Below are 12,338 nucleotides of genomic sequence, written 5' to 3' on the forward strand. Positions count from 1 at the left end.
CTGCTAGTTTGGGATCAGCACAATTTTTCAGTAAAAACTGGGAGGTCATAGGGAAGTTATTCTGGCAATGGTGTAGGATGAAGATGCTCTATCTTTCTAGAAAGTGAATGGCCAAATTGCTTCACAATTCTAAGCACATCTGAGGTACAGGATCTCTAACGTGTTTACTTGGATTTATTTAAAACAATTAAATACCTACCAGTGTGCTAACAATGAATATATTTTATTACAGCCATTAAGATCTCCTCATGTCCTAGCCATATACAATCAATATTTCCTTGTGATCAATTGCTGAACAGTATCACTTCTATTACATAAAGAAGATAAATGGAGTGCTAAAGGTCATGTTATGACTGTTCTGGGTCTGCTTCACAAAGCAGAGACATGAATAACCTGGCCAAAGCTCCTTCACCTACAGGGCCAAATGACCTGCGTGTAGGGGTTTCTCAGCAGATTTTAAGTTACAAAGTACAGACAAAGGATAAAAAATCATGCAGCTAGAGCAGACACTCTCCTGACACTGCTTATCAGGTGGTACTACAAGCAGGAAGATCTATTTCAATCCTCATGCAATGGGATTCAATCCTCATAAAGACATCTTTTGTTTGCATTGGGCAGATATATGGGTTTTAGGCTTTGACCTAGCAGATTTAACTGCCAGGACATGCTGGCATGCATCTCCCTCCCCAGGTGCTTGTTTTACCACTTGGACTTTCCTCACTCCTTCCTGCTTGGGTGCTAGATCTCAGACAGGGTACCACAGAATCATAGAATCATTAAGGTTGGAAATAGCAATAAAATCATCTAGTTCAAAAATCAACTCATGCCTGTGATCGCTCTAGTCCATGTTCTTCAGTGCCACATATGCATGCTTCTCAAACACTTCCAGGGATGGCGACTGCACCACCTCCCTGTGCAGCCTATTCCAATGCCTCACAACTCTTTCTGAGAAGAAATTTTTTCCTAGTAAGCAACCTGAATCTCTTCTGGCTCCTCTTAAGGGTTCAAGAGGGATGCAACATCCTGAGGATGAGGACACAAAGCTAAGCTCAGCTTGCAACCTTACATACCTCACATCCATGCCAGCTTCTTGGACAAGTCCTGGTTTGTATGAATTTCTTACACCACCACATCTCACATTTTTTATGAGAACAGATAAGAGCTAAGAGCTGTTTTTGCAAACTTTTTGTGAACTGTCTGCTCCCAGTAAGAACCCCTGGACTGCTATGGAAACTTCATTCCATGAGGCTGAACACGTGATAGTTGATTCTGCTCATCCAGAGTCAAATAAATAGTTTATACATACTCATTTTTAAGCCTGACTGAGTATGCCTATTTAAATTAGTCTTCTGCACAACAAACTGTTTTAAAAGGCTTTAAATTATGAATATTTATATTGCTATTAATTTGAGATGTTACTAGTATTTTTCTTTAATGGTTAATTATGACAACTAATGTGTTTGAATTATTCTAGAAATCTTTCCATTATCTCGTTTATAAATAGTCATTCCTGTGCTTACACCTTCTTATTTTATGCTGGGGCTGAAGTGAAATACAATTTGAGCCTTTTAAACAAACAAAAAAAACCCCCTCCAAACCAACATTCTGCTCTTTTAAGCACTAGACTATTTTTTCAACAAGCTTAAGGCCAAATGATACACGGGTTTTTCACCCTGTAAGATTTTGGTATAGGTCATGCATTAAAAGATCTGCTGGCAGATAGCAAAAGAGCCAGACTGTGCTAGAAAATTCCATAAGGAATAGAGAAAGAAGCAATGTTTTCCACAAGCTGTTTCCTAGCAGCTCTTCCAGCTTTGAGACAATTACTGCGCAGCTACCACTACTACCACTAACGGTTTGCACTTAGTTCATTCAGTTAAAGATAGGGCATGAGTTTAAAATATAAGTGTTTATGTTTTAAACATAAAACCAAAAATCCTCTTACGGGTGCACTCTTAAATGCCAAACTTCTCTTTCTGGGAGGAATAAATCTCATTGAAATTCATGGCTGCAATCACTTTATTTCAAAATATGTGTGAGGAGTCATTGTGTTCTAATCCCAGCAATTGAACTACCATCTTCTATCCATGGCCTTTCTGCCTGAATGTGAAATCTTAAGTTTTAGGTAACAATTTTAGGTCAAAAGTGAGCAAAATACTGAACAAATGATGCAAAGATAATATCACTGTACTCCATTTTATCTGGACAGGGAGAATGTTATATGAACTTGTTCCAAATTATGCAAAAAGAATGAACGGGAAGGAACTGATGAGTGAGATGGTGGGAAAAAAACTTCCTCTGGAAAATAGAGTCCCTTGGGATGGTTAGAATTAGAAACTGCAGATCAGATTCAATACTTCAGAGATACAAAATCTCTGTCATGCTAGAAGCTCAGCATACAGTGATAACTACTAGTTTCAGACTAGTTAAGCTAGGGTAGTGCCAGCAGTTTATATGATCTTGCACATTAAAAACTTTAGGAAAATAGGAAAAAAATAAAAATAAAAAAACGAGATGTTATTTATGACCCCTGTATGTTTCTTGTTCCATTAGTCTAGACAGACTTCCATTTCTCAAGCTTTGCCACTGAAGACCTAATTTGGACTGGCATCCCAATACTGTCTGTCATCGCTGATTTCTTCTTGGTGGAGGATCAGAGTGTTGCTTTCAGTGAGTAAGTAAGCAAGCAGATTTGCCACTTGTATTAGCCTGCCTTATTGGTAGCTAACTAAATTAAGCTTAATCCCATGGTATCATATATGTGACTGTGACATATCCAGAAAACATGATGTGAGAAAAAAGGAAAGGAGAAAGGAGAAAGGAGAAAGGAGAAAGGAGAAAGGAGAAAGGAGAAAGGAGAAAGGAGAAAGGAGAAAGGAGAAGAAAGCGGAAAGGGGAAAGGGGAAAGGGGAAAAGTGAAAGGGGAAAAGGAGGGAAGGGAAGGAAAGGAAGGGAAGGGAAGGGAAGGGAAGGGAAGGGAAGGGAAGGGAAGGGAAGGGAAGGGAAGGGAAGGGAAGGGAAGGGAAGGGAAGGGAAGGGAAGGGAAGGGAAGGGAAGGGAAGGGAGGGGAGGGGAAGGGGAGGGGAGGGGAGGGGAGGGGAGGGGAGGGGAGGGGAGGGGAGGGGAGGGGAGGGGAGGGGAGGAGAGGGGAGGAGAGGGGAGGAGAGGAGAGGAGAGGAGAGGAGAGGAGAGGAGAGGAGAGGAGAGGAGAGGAGAGGAGAGGAGAGGAGAGGAGAGGAGAGGAGAGGAGAGGAGAGGAGAGGAGAGGAGAGGAGAGGAGAGGAGAGGAGAGGAGAGGAGAGGAGAAATTATTTGGGAAAGAAAACCGGGCTACTGTATACAGGAAGGAATAAAGCATTCTGGGATTGGAAAAGAAAGTAAGGGTTTTAAGTCATGGCAAGAGAGATCCTAATTAGACATTAAGAAAACTTTCCAGCTGTAAAAATAGGAGCACCAGAATAGGCTGCCTGAGGAAGTTATTCTATAATTATTGATCTTGCTTTTAAGCAGAAGGCTGGGTTAGCTGCCTTGTGAGATGTGTTTTTTTAAACAGGCCTGGGAACTCAGCCTTGGCTGGGGCTGAGGAGATGCTCCCTGAGCCCTGGTGCTGCTGAAAGGCCATGGACATGGGAGTGGAGGGCTCTGTCAGCATCCCCACTGCAGACAGGCAGGCGGCTGGGACTGTGCACAGCGACATTTAAATGCCAGTCATGACATTCCTTTTCAGTATTGCTTTCTGTAAACCTATACCACTAAAAGGCAAAACCACAAAGAGATGTAATTTTCAAGGCTTTGAAAGTAGAATTGATGAGAAGGAAAGCAATAAAAAATTCATCATTCAGATCAACAGTAGTGTTGGATCACTTCTTACAAACCTAATGATCCTTAGCTAAATATTCATTGGAATATTTAAGCTTAATTTCAAAGTAGCCTGAGACATATCTGAGTCTTGATCTTCAATTCAGAATTCAGTGTGATCTTAATATCCTGAGGGGAAAATGAAACGCTTGCATATAGAACTGGGTGGAAAGGCTATTCCCCGCTCCAATAAAGTTGTCAAGATTAAAAAAAAATCCTGTCCCACACTGGGATGAACGTCTAAAAGCTTCTCATAAGAAGAAGAGAGAGAAAAAAAAAAAAAAAAAAAAAAAGACAAAGGTGGAAGAGAGAGACTGATTCTTCTATCATCTCCAAGTACTCAGCTGAGACCAAAGCGCACTGCAGGGTCTCACACATCACAGAGGAGTAGTCATAAGGGTTTGACTGATTTGGCCTGACCTTCCCAGGCTCCTTTTGCACTGGGGAAGGCTGACTGAGTTCAGCCAACTAACACGGGAAATCCAAGTTCAAACCTATTTGAACCAAAAGACCAAAGACTTGAACCTTGATCTCCCATGCCTCAGATAAGTGTCTCTGCCATTAGGCTCTTGTGGATTCTGGGTTAAGTTTGAGGCCCACCCTCATGCTCACCATTTTTCCATTCCCCTCATCTTCTCCACGTGTGACTAACTTTCATCTATTTTTTCTTCCTGAAACTGGTGCCTCCATGATGTAGCAGGTCCTATTTATAACACACTTACTTTGCTTGTGGAAAAAAAAAAAAAATTATTCACAAGATTCCAATTAACTGTTTTTGTATCCTAGTAATGCAATACTTTTAGTTGTTCAGATACATTTAAATAGATGGACAGACAGCTGTAGCTGTAAAATGCATGATACATACGCTCACTCTGCAAGCTTTCTGTTACCACACAGTGACCACTGCTGGGTAGATCTGAGTCATCTCATCAATCACCTTAAAAGCCATGACAATTAATTTCCAAATGAAAGCATTTTCAATTCACCTTTCATGTGTCATAAAGATACTCTGAGTTGAAATTCCTTATTATCTGTCTCTTACCTCCCACCTCTGCAATCGTTGCACTTGTCACTCACAGAAAAAGCTGCAGAAGGCTACATTTTCATAAAGCTATTTGGGATTTTTCCCAGATAGCTCCCATTAAGAAGTCAGTAGAAGAGGCAAAGATGAAATCATGGCACAACAGTTTGAAAATTCAGTCCTGTGTGTGAATTTTACTTTGTAAGTGAAAAGACGAAAGAAATGAGGGTAGGAAAAGCAGTAAGACAGGGATGAAGTTAAAAAATCGTGCCTTGCTTTCAGTAATATCTCTAGAAAAAGCTCCTGTCTTAAAATAAGTAGAATTTCTAACACATTTATGCTTAGGAAACTCAGGACTTATCAGCATCTTCATATTACACAGTAGAAGATGTCTTTTGTTTTCAGTATGGCCATAAAAATCTTCACAATATTACAAAGTGAAATTTTTGCAAAAGAAGGATAGTGTCTTAATGCTGAATGCAGAATTAAATAAAGGTATTCATTCTGTTTATGTTGTTTAGCTGACTAAATCCAAAACTGAGAGTCAGATTGCTGATAGTCCAGATGTCTAAAAGGGACACACTGAAGTTTACATCCTGGAGAAGATTAAATCTGGGTTAAAGCTTTACAACTCTGCAAGGTGTCCCTGTTTTTCTGAGAATACTCGTGTTTTCAGGTAATCCTTGAGTTTTATGTGAAACATAAAGAATTCCAATACTATAAAATAAAAGATTATTTGGTTTGTCAACATCATCCAATATTTTCAGGAGGGAGGTTCTTTCATACCTTACAATTTTGCTGCCATTCCCACCTGCATTAATTTTTTGTTTACAGTTTTCTCATGCATATGTACATCAAACCTCTCAAATTTCTTTTTAATTCAGACTTAACAATATGTATTTCATTTCTAATGAGAGACAGAAATGCTTGATAATATGGTTTGATAACTTCTCAGTTTAAAACCAAAAGAATACCACTCCCAGGACAATCCTGGCTACAGAAAAGTCTAGACTACAGAATTTTAGTGCTGCTTGAGTTTTGCAGAGACAATATTAAGATCTTTTAATAAATAAAATCATTCAAATATACTTAAAATTATGTACAGGAAAATCAGAAATGCCACAATGGTTTCTCCTTGCATTTAATGTATTACCCTCTATTAGGGTGAATGTGCATATCCTCTCTGTTAAAGTATATTCCTTTAATTTAGAGATTCCCATGTTCTTCGCAGACAAACCCAATCCCCTGCAGATGCAATTATTTCAACTAATAGTTCAACTGAGCAGCATCTGCTGATTCCCGACATTGACCTGGCCTTTGTCTTGTAGAAAATCTGCCTTCTTTCTTCACAGAGCTAAAGCAATTTTTCACATGGATCAATATTTAATTTTTAGTTTCGGGGTTTTTCTTCCTTTTTTTTTTTTCTTTTTTTTTCCCCTTTCACAAGTGAGCTGAGCAGCAAAAAACAGGGACAAATCCTGAAGAAACAACCTATAAGATTTTGGTGGGTGGTGGGTTATATACCACAGCTTTAGAACTTTTCCTTTCACTTTACTGGCAAATGTTTACTTCTGCTGAACAACACACTAAAGAATTGTCTGCCAAAATGCCTGTGCTGTGAGTCTATGTTATTAGAAACATATTGGTTTGCAGTGATGCTGCTAAAATGTTTTAAGCATTTGGGTCATGGCCTATGCATTAAATTGTCTATCAAAAAAGAATGATATTCAAAAATGGCTTTCCCAGATCTCCATAAGTAAGGAAAACATTATCCTCAAGATAAACTAGAAAATCCATTATTCTGAGATGGATTTATAGAAGTTCTCTTTTACAGAAGAAATATAAAATAATTAAAAATATATAATATAATAACTGTGAAATTGATACTCAAAGCCAAAACTGTATTGAGGCTTAAAAATGGAAATGTGAAAACATCTGTTTTCAAAAAATGTTTCTAAACTTTCCTACATTAGATTTACATTTGTCTTCCCACTCAGCTTGATTTCAAATTATTTTTAAAATTCAGTTTTAGATCACATTTTTAAAAAGACTAGATGTCATCTTCTTTTTTTGCATGCATTTTTTTATTTGCACCGTTCCCCAGCAGGAAGATGGGAAAAAATAAATAAATAAAAAGAATCAATATCTGTTCTGAGTGCATTAAACAGTACAGTTCATACTGTGGATGGTATCTATCTTTGAAAAAAGTTGTAGAAGGCATCTAATATAAGCCAATAAGATACAAAAGTTCTTTGGGACTGAAAATACACTGCTGAAAGCTAGAACTATTACTAATCTGTTAATGAGAGTGCATATCTTATCCTGAGCTAAGTACTGATGCATCTTGCTGTTTCTGAGATAGCCCAGCTCACAGGGAATAAAAGGTAACCCAGTCTCTTCAGTTGAGCCACCAGTGATCCTGGTGCCTCCACAGGAGCTCCTGCTTCTGGGGACACAAATTGTGGTCTTCACTTCACTCATAGTGGATGAGCAATAACATGGCACTTGGGTAGGGTGTCTCTCCTTTCTTGGAGTGCAACCAGGCCCATATACACTGTAACATGCGTTTGCTGTTGGCAGTCATCTTCCTTCACACACATTTAACTCACTAATTGCCCTATCCATATGTTACACGTGCTCCTACGTTTCAATTTGTAGCAGCACCTGTTCAGTTCCTGCCATATACTTTTTAATATTACATTTGGACACTCTTGGATGGAGGGGATCTGTTTCCAGACTGGGACACATTTGGGATCTACGTGTCCAGATTCTTGTTATACTAAAAAAAGGTCTAGGCAATGAAAATGAATGGAGAAATTCAAACCAGTTCACCATAAATAGATATCAAGAAAGAAATTCAGCAGCCCAGTCAAAAAGTGTCTAATTCCATTTGAACTGCCCTGAAAAGTCTAGGTATTAGCACTTTAATTTGGTTATCCTTCTGAAGATAGTTTCCCCCTTTTCCCTTTCAGCCTTTGTTTCCCATCCTGAAGCAGTCTGGGAGTACCAGGAAGGAGATTTCTTTCAGATCTGACTCAGCATGACCACACACCCCAGGAGCACTCCTGTTCGATTTCAGTCACTCACATAAGAAGTTCTCATATCCTCACTAGACCAAATGTGTGTGAGCTGTACCCTCTGGTAAGCGTGTAGTTCATATAGCTTAAACAGCACTCTTCCAGCTGCTAGGTGTGCTGTATCAGCTGGAGACAGCTCTCCTCAGGAGCTGGCAGGTATGATGCTGGACCTGAAGGTGCTTCAGATGTTCCTGGGGTGCAGTGCAAGGCTGGGCAATGTTCTCTGCAAGGCAGATAGGGGTGATAGACATTTGTTTTGGTGGGGATGCTGAGCCCTGCTGCTGCTAGTGCTGTGCTGACTCTATGGACCCAATTTTGAATCAAGATGCCTACACATAAACCCTTCAATTTGAGTTTCAATTGCAAACCGGATCCTTCCTTTCCCAGTTTGCATTTCTTCTTTAAACAACAGCACCTGAGGATGTTTACTAGACTTCTGATGGGTCACAGTGTGATGCTCCTTCTTTTATTTTTGTTTGCATTTCAGTCATAACCTCAAAGCACACCTGCTCCACTCTCCTGTTTGGAGTAGGTGTTTTAGGTTTTCAGACTACGCGAGTAAGTTTCTTACACATTCCTTTGCTTAGTAGAAGCCCCTCACCTTCAGTGTACTGAATAAGGACTGTAAAGTCAGAAGAAAGCAAAAAAGGTTTAGCAGCTCAAACAGTGTTTCTGTTTTCTTTGGTTTTAAAATGTAACCCCTGGTAAAGTTGTCTTTACAGTCTATATATCAAAGCTCCATAGGCTAACCACATTCTTTAGAGGGTGATGATATTTGTTAAGTTGGCAGAGCAGAATGCCAGGACTGAATTTCAGTTAAGCCTGTGACAAGAGGATCCCATATTTTCTCCTGACTAAAAAAGGAAAAAAAAAACCAACAGGAAAATATGATCTTTTTTCCCTGGTTTTCATATGAGCCCTTCACTAAGCAGCAGGTTTTGAACGGTATTCTGCATATGGTAAAACCATATTCCTGTGCTGCTTAATTATATGCTTTCAATTTATTTTCTCTGACTCTGCAGGCAAGTGCATTACTGTGTGTTGTTACATAATACCCAGCCATGTGGAAAAGGAACAGACACACCTTTGGCAAGTGACTGCAGAAGTCTCCAAAGGTTTTCACCCATGTTTTCACAGATGTCCTCTTAGAACCCATCTAATCCTCCACATCAAGGTTTTATAGATTATTTGCACTCACTGAGGCTGGTGCAGTATGAAGCCAAGCATGCAAAGACTGCCAGCTGGCCAGAATATTTGATAAATGTGAGAACAAAAAAAATCCCACTCATAGCAGCGAAATGATCTATTCCTGGAACACCAGCTGGATTGCTGTAATAAGCTATTAAACCAGTGTGGTAAAATGAAACCCAGATACACTATGCAGATTATATAGCAAGTCTATTTCCTTGTATAGCTTGGTTTCATTACTTTAATTTTAGATTATTGGTCACTTGCAATGATTAAAAGATATGAAAAAACTTGGCCTTTTTATTCATGAGTTTTGAACTAGAAAGCCCCAAATTAAAACTATATAGGATTGTGCGCCTGGCACCTTTATCTATCTGCTTCCATTTCCAATGACTCAGAGTGGCAGACTCTCTGGCAGACTTATTTTACTAAGAAATTGTATCTCAGACCTGGAAATGAGATAAGTACTTATAAAAAACATTCTCAGAAAAACAAAATCTCAAATGCACTCCAATGTAACACAATATTTCTTCTTACATTAAAGAATAATTTAGATATCTAAAAGGGGATGAAGATTGATATCGATGGCCATGTGTAATAGCACCATCTTGTGATCCTTGCCAAAAAAAATATTTTATATTTTAATTGAAAACTCCACTCTGTACTAACTCAGGCATTCTTATTTTTCTGAGTCCATAATTAGCTTGGATGTGATATATGACAATAAACTAAAAATTCAACTATAAACATGACCCTAATGGAAATTAGTTGAATGCCACATTAAAAATGAGCTAGGTTGAGATATGTGGGTTTTGTTTACATTATTTTACTTACTGATTAAAAAAAGAGAAGTAGAACACCAAAGTTAGTTCTTCTATCATAAAAGAATAAACAAGACAAGTAAACAAGCTTTTCTTGTTAGATGTACTATTTCTTCTCATCAAATCATATTGCAAAGGATGCCTAAGAAGAGTATCGCCATCAGTAAAAGTATCCTGATTAAGTGTCTCAATAGTTCTGTCTTTCAGTTACACACAACCAGGATTTTGGGCTGTTGATATTTTGGTACTGTGAAGACTCAGACTATAGCACTGCTGATCTGAGGATCACCATCCGGACTGATGTTTATTATGTCTATACGAACTCCAGATGAAATGAGGTGAAACAAATACCTGATGGTAATAACAGAAAGCAAACACATCGCATTTCCAAATAAGAAAGGAATGGTGCATTAAGGGGTAGTTGTACATATGTTTATATGTTATGTCCAAGCTATTCAGATATACATACTGGCCTATCTCAAATGATGCAGTCTTCAGTAATTTTAAGTGATAGTTACAGGCAAAGTGGCGTCACCAACAGGAAAAGCAAGCAGGATACAGATAATTTCCTTACTACACCTGGTTATCTTCCTGAGTATGGGTATGGAAAGTGGCAAGCAGAACGCTTCTTTGATTCTGGGTTATCGATCTGGTGCATTTGCTTTGTAAGACTGTCAGCCTTTAACAGTGTCGCAGTTAGTATTTCATACATAAGCCTTATTTTGGCATGTGAAGCAGTTGAATACAGTGGATTTGTGAATGTTAAATATTTGGTAAAAGCCAGCTTGTAAAAGCTGCAGGAAGATCACTCCAGCCTTCATCTCTGATGCAAGATTTTGGTGAGATTAATTAGAAATGAGGAAGGCTGAATTTTGAGTGAAAGTTCTCTGACATTTCAAATACAGAAGATACTCAGACAAATACCATGAGGGATTTATTTATTGTGTACTTTGTTTCCACCAATAACTGATAGGTCACACCTTTACTAACAGACACAGAAACGGACCATTATCTTCAATGGGGAAAGAGACAGTTCCTCTGGGTTACTGATCAGCTATAGAGTCCATGTCGTAAGCCTTTCTAAGCCTTCTCAATTGCATTGGCAAGGAAGGAATTTACTTTTTGTTAAAAAAATGCTGATTTGCTAGCTTGGTAAATTAAAGCCATTCATCTGTTACAGCTGCCTGTAACATAAATCAAAAGCATTATTTATATGTATTAACCTGGGGACCTGACCAGCCGGGGAGAACGCTTTGTAGAGATGGCATTTATCCCTGTAGAAGTCTTCCATCCAGTCGAAGCAGGCTATGTTTAGCTCAAGTTAATAAGATTTCAATTTTACCTGATGCAAAGAGATTTGGGGAGGGATGGAGGGAGGTTTGCTGAAGCTACTTCATTATGAATTTCTAAAGAAAGGCAAATCTGGCCTTTGAGAAATACAAAATATATGTTTTTTCTTTGTGTTTCAATTAAATTCAATTAAGATTTCAATTAAGTTGCCAGGCACTTTTTAAATTTTCTCTTTCTCTTTAGGTTGAGATGATTGCAGCCACTGGATATACCTTCCTGCTCTGGCCTTTGGCACAGACAATCTGTGTTTGGTTAGTGTTTGCAAATAATGGAATGAGCATTTACAAATGTTACAAATAAGGTTTTGTAACTAACAAAAAATGAAAAAAGCAGTCTGTTTCATTACAAATGTTAATGTGTACATTATATGGTCAATGCTCACATACATAAGGTAAGTGTTAAAACACAGGAATCTTCTATTGTTTGTACAGATGGTTAGTATCTCAAGGTGGGCTCTACAAAGGGCACAGACTATTTAGCAGGGTCTGCTGTGGCAGGACAAGGGGAAATGGTTTCAAACTTAATGGTAGGAAATTTCATTTGGATATAAGGAAGAAGTTTTTTACAGTAAAGGTGGTAAGACACTGGAACAGGCTGACCAGAGATTTAGAGGATGCCCCATCCCTGGAGACACTCAAGGTCAGGCTGTATGGGGCTCTGAGCAATCTGCTCTAGCTGTAGGTGTCCCTGTTCATTGCAGGGGAGTTGGACTTGTGCTTTAAGTGTCCTTCCAACTCAAATAGTTCTATGATTCTATGACTCTATGAAAGTAGTGTGGGTCTCATTCTGCTGCCTGACATAGTGTTTTTCATGATACTCAGCAGAAGTTACTGATATAAATTAATGTGTTGAAAAACTCAACTGTGCTCATATTTACATTCAGAATTTATTGATAGCTGCTGGTTTTTTTTGGTATTTGGCATCCTTTTTTGGTTTGACATAGCCTGAACTAGCTCAAGTCCTGAAGTGCTGCTGCCATAGGAGCATGACTCTGAGCCTGCACTAACAAGCCCTGCTTCCTTG

The 12,338-nt window shown here is 38.7% G+C and overlaps 1 long non-coding RNA gene across 1 annotated transcript; it reads left to right on the forward strand.

Annotated features, from left to right (window-relative positions):
- Positions 1–1,004: 1,004 nt before the first annotated feature.
- LOC128071733 (uncharacterized) lies at positions 1,005–11,424 on the forward strand. The gene is made up of 3 exons (XR_008202000.1): positions 1,005–1,108; positions 2,554–2,670; positions 7,852–11,424. It is a non-coding gene; the product is annotated as an uncharacterized LOC128071733 (long non-coding RNA).
- Positions 11,425–12,338: the final 914 nt, after the last annotated feature.

This window comes from Tympanuchus pallidicinctus, unplaced genomic scaffold (assembly GCF_026119805.1).
Source record: "Tympanuchus pallidicinctus isolate F22 unplaced genomic scaffold, pur_lepc_1.0 scaffold6, whole genome shotgun sequence".
Taxonomy (NCBI): Eukaryota; Metazoa; Chordata; class Aves; order Galliformes; family Phasianidae; genus Tympanuchus; species Tympanuchus pallidicinctus.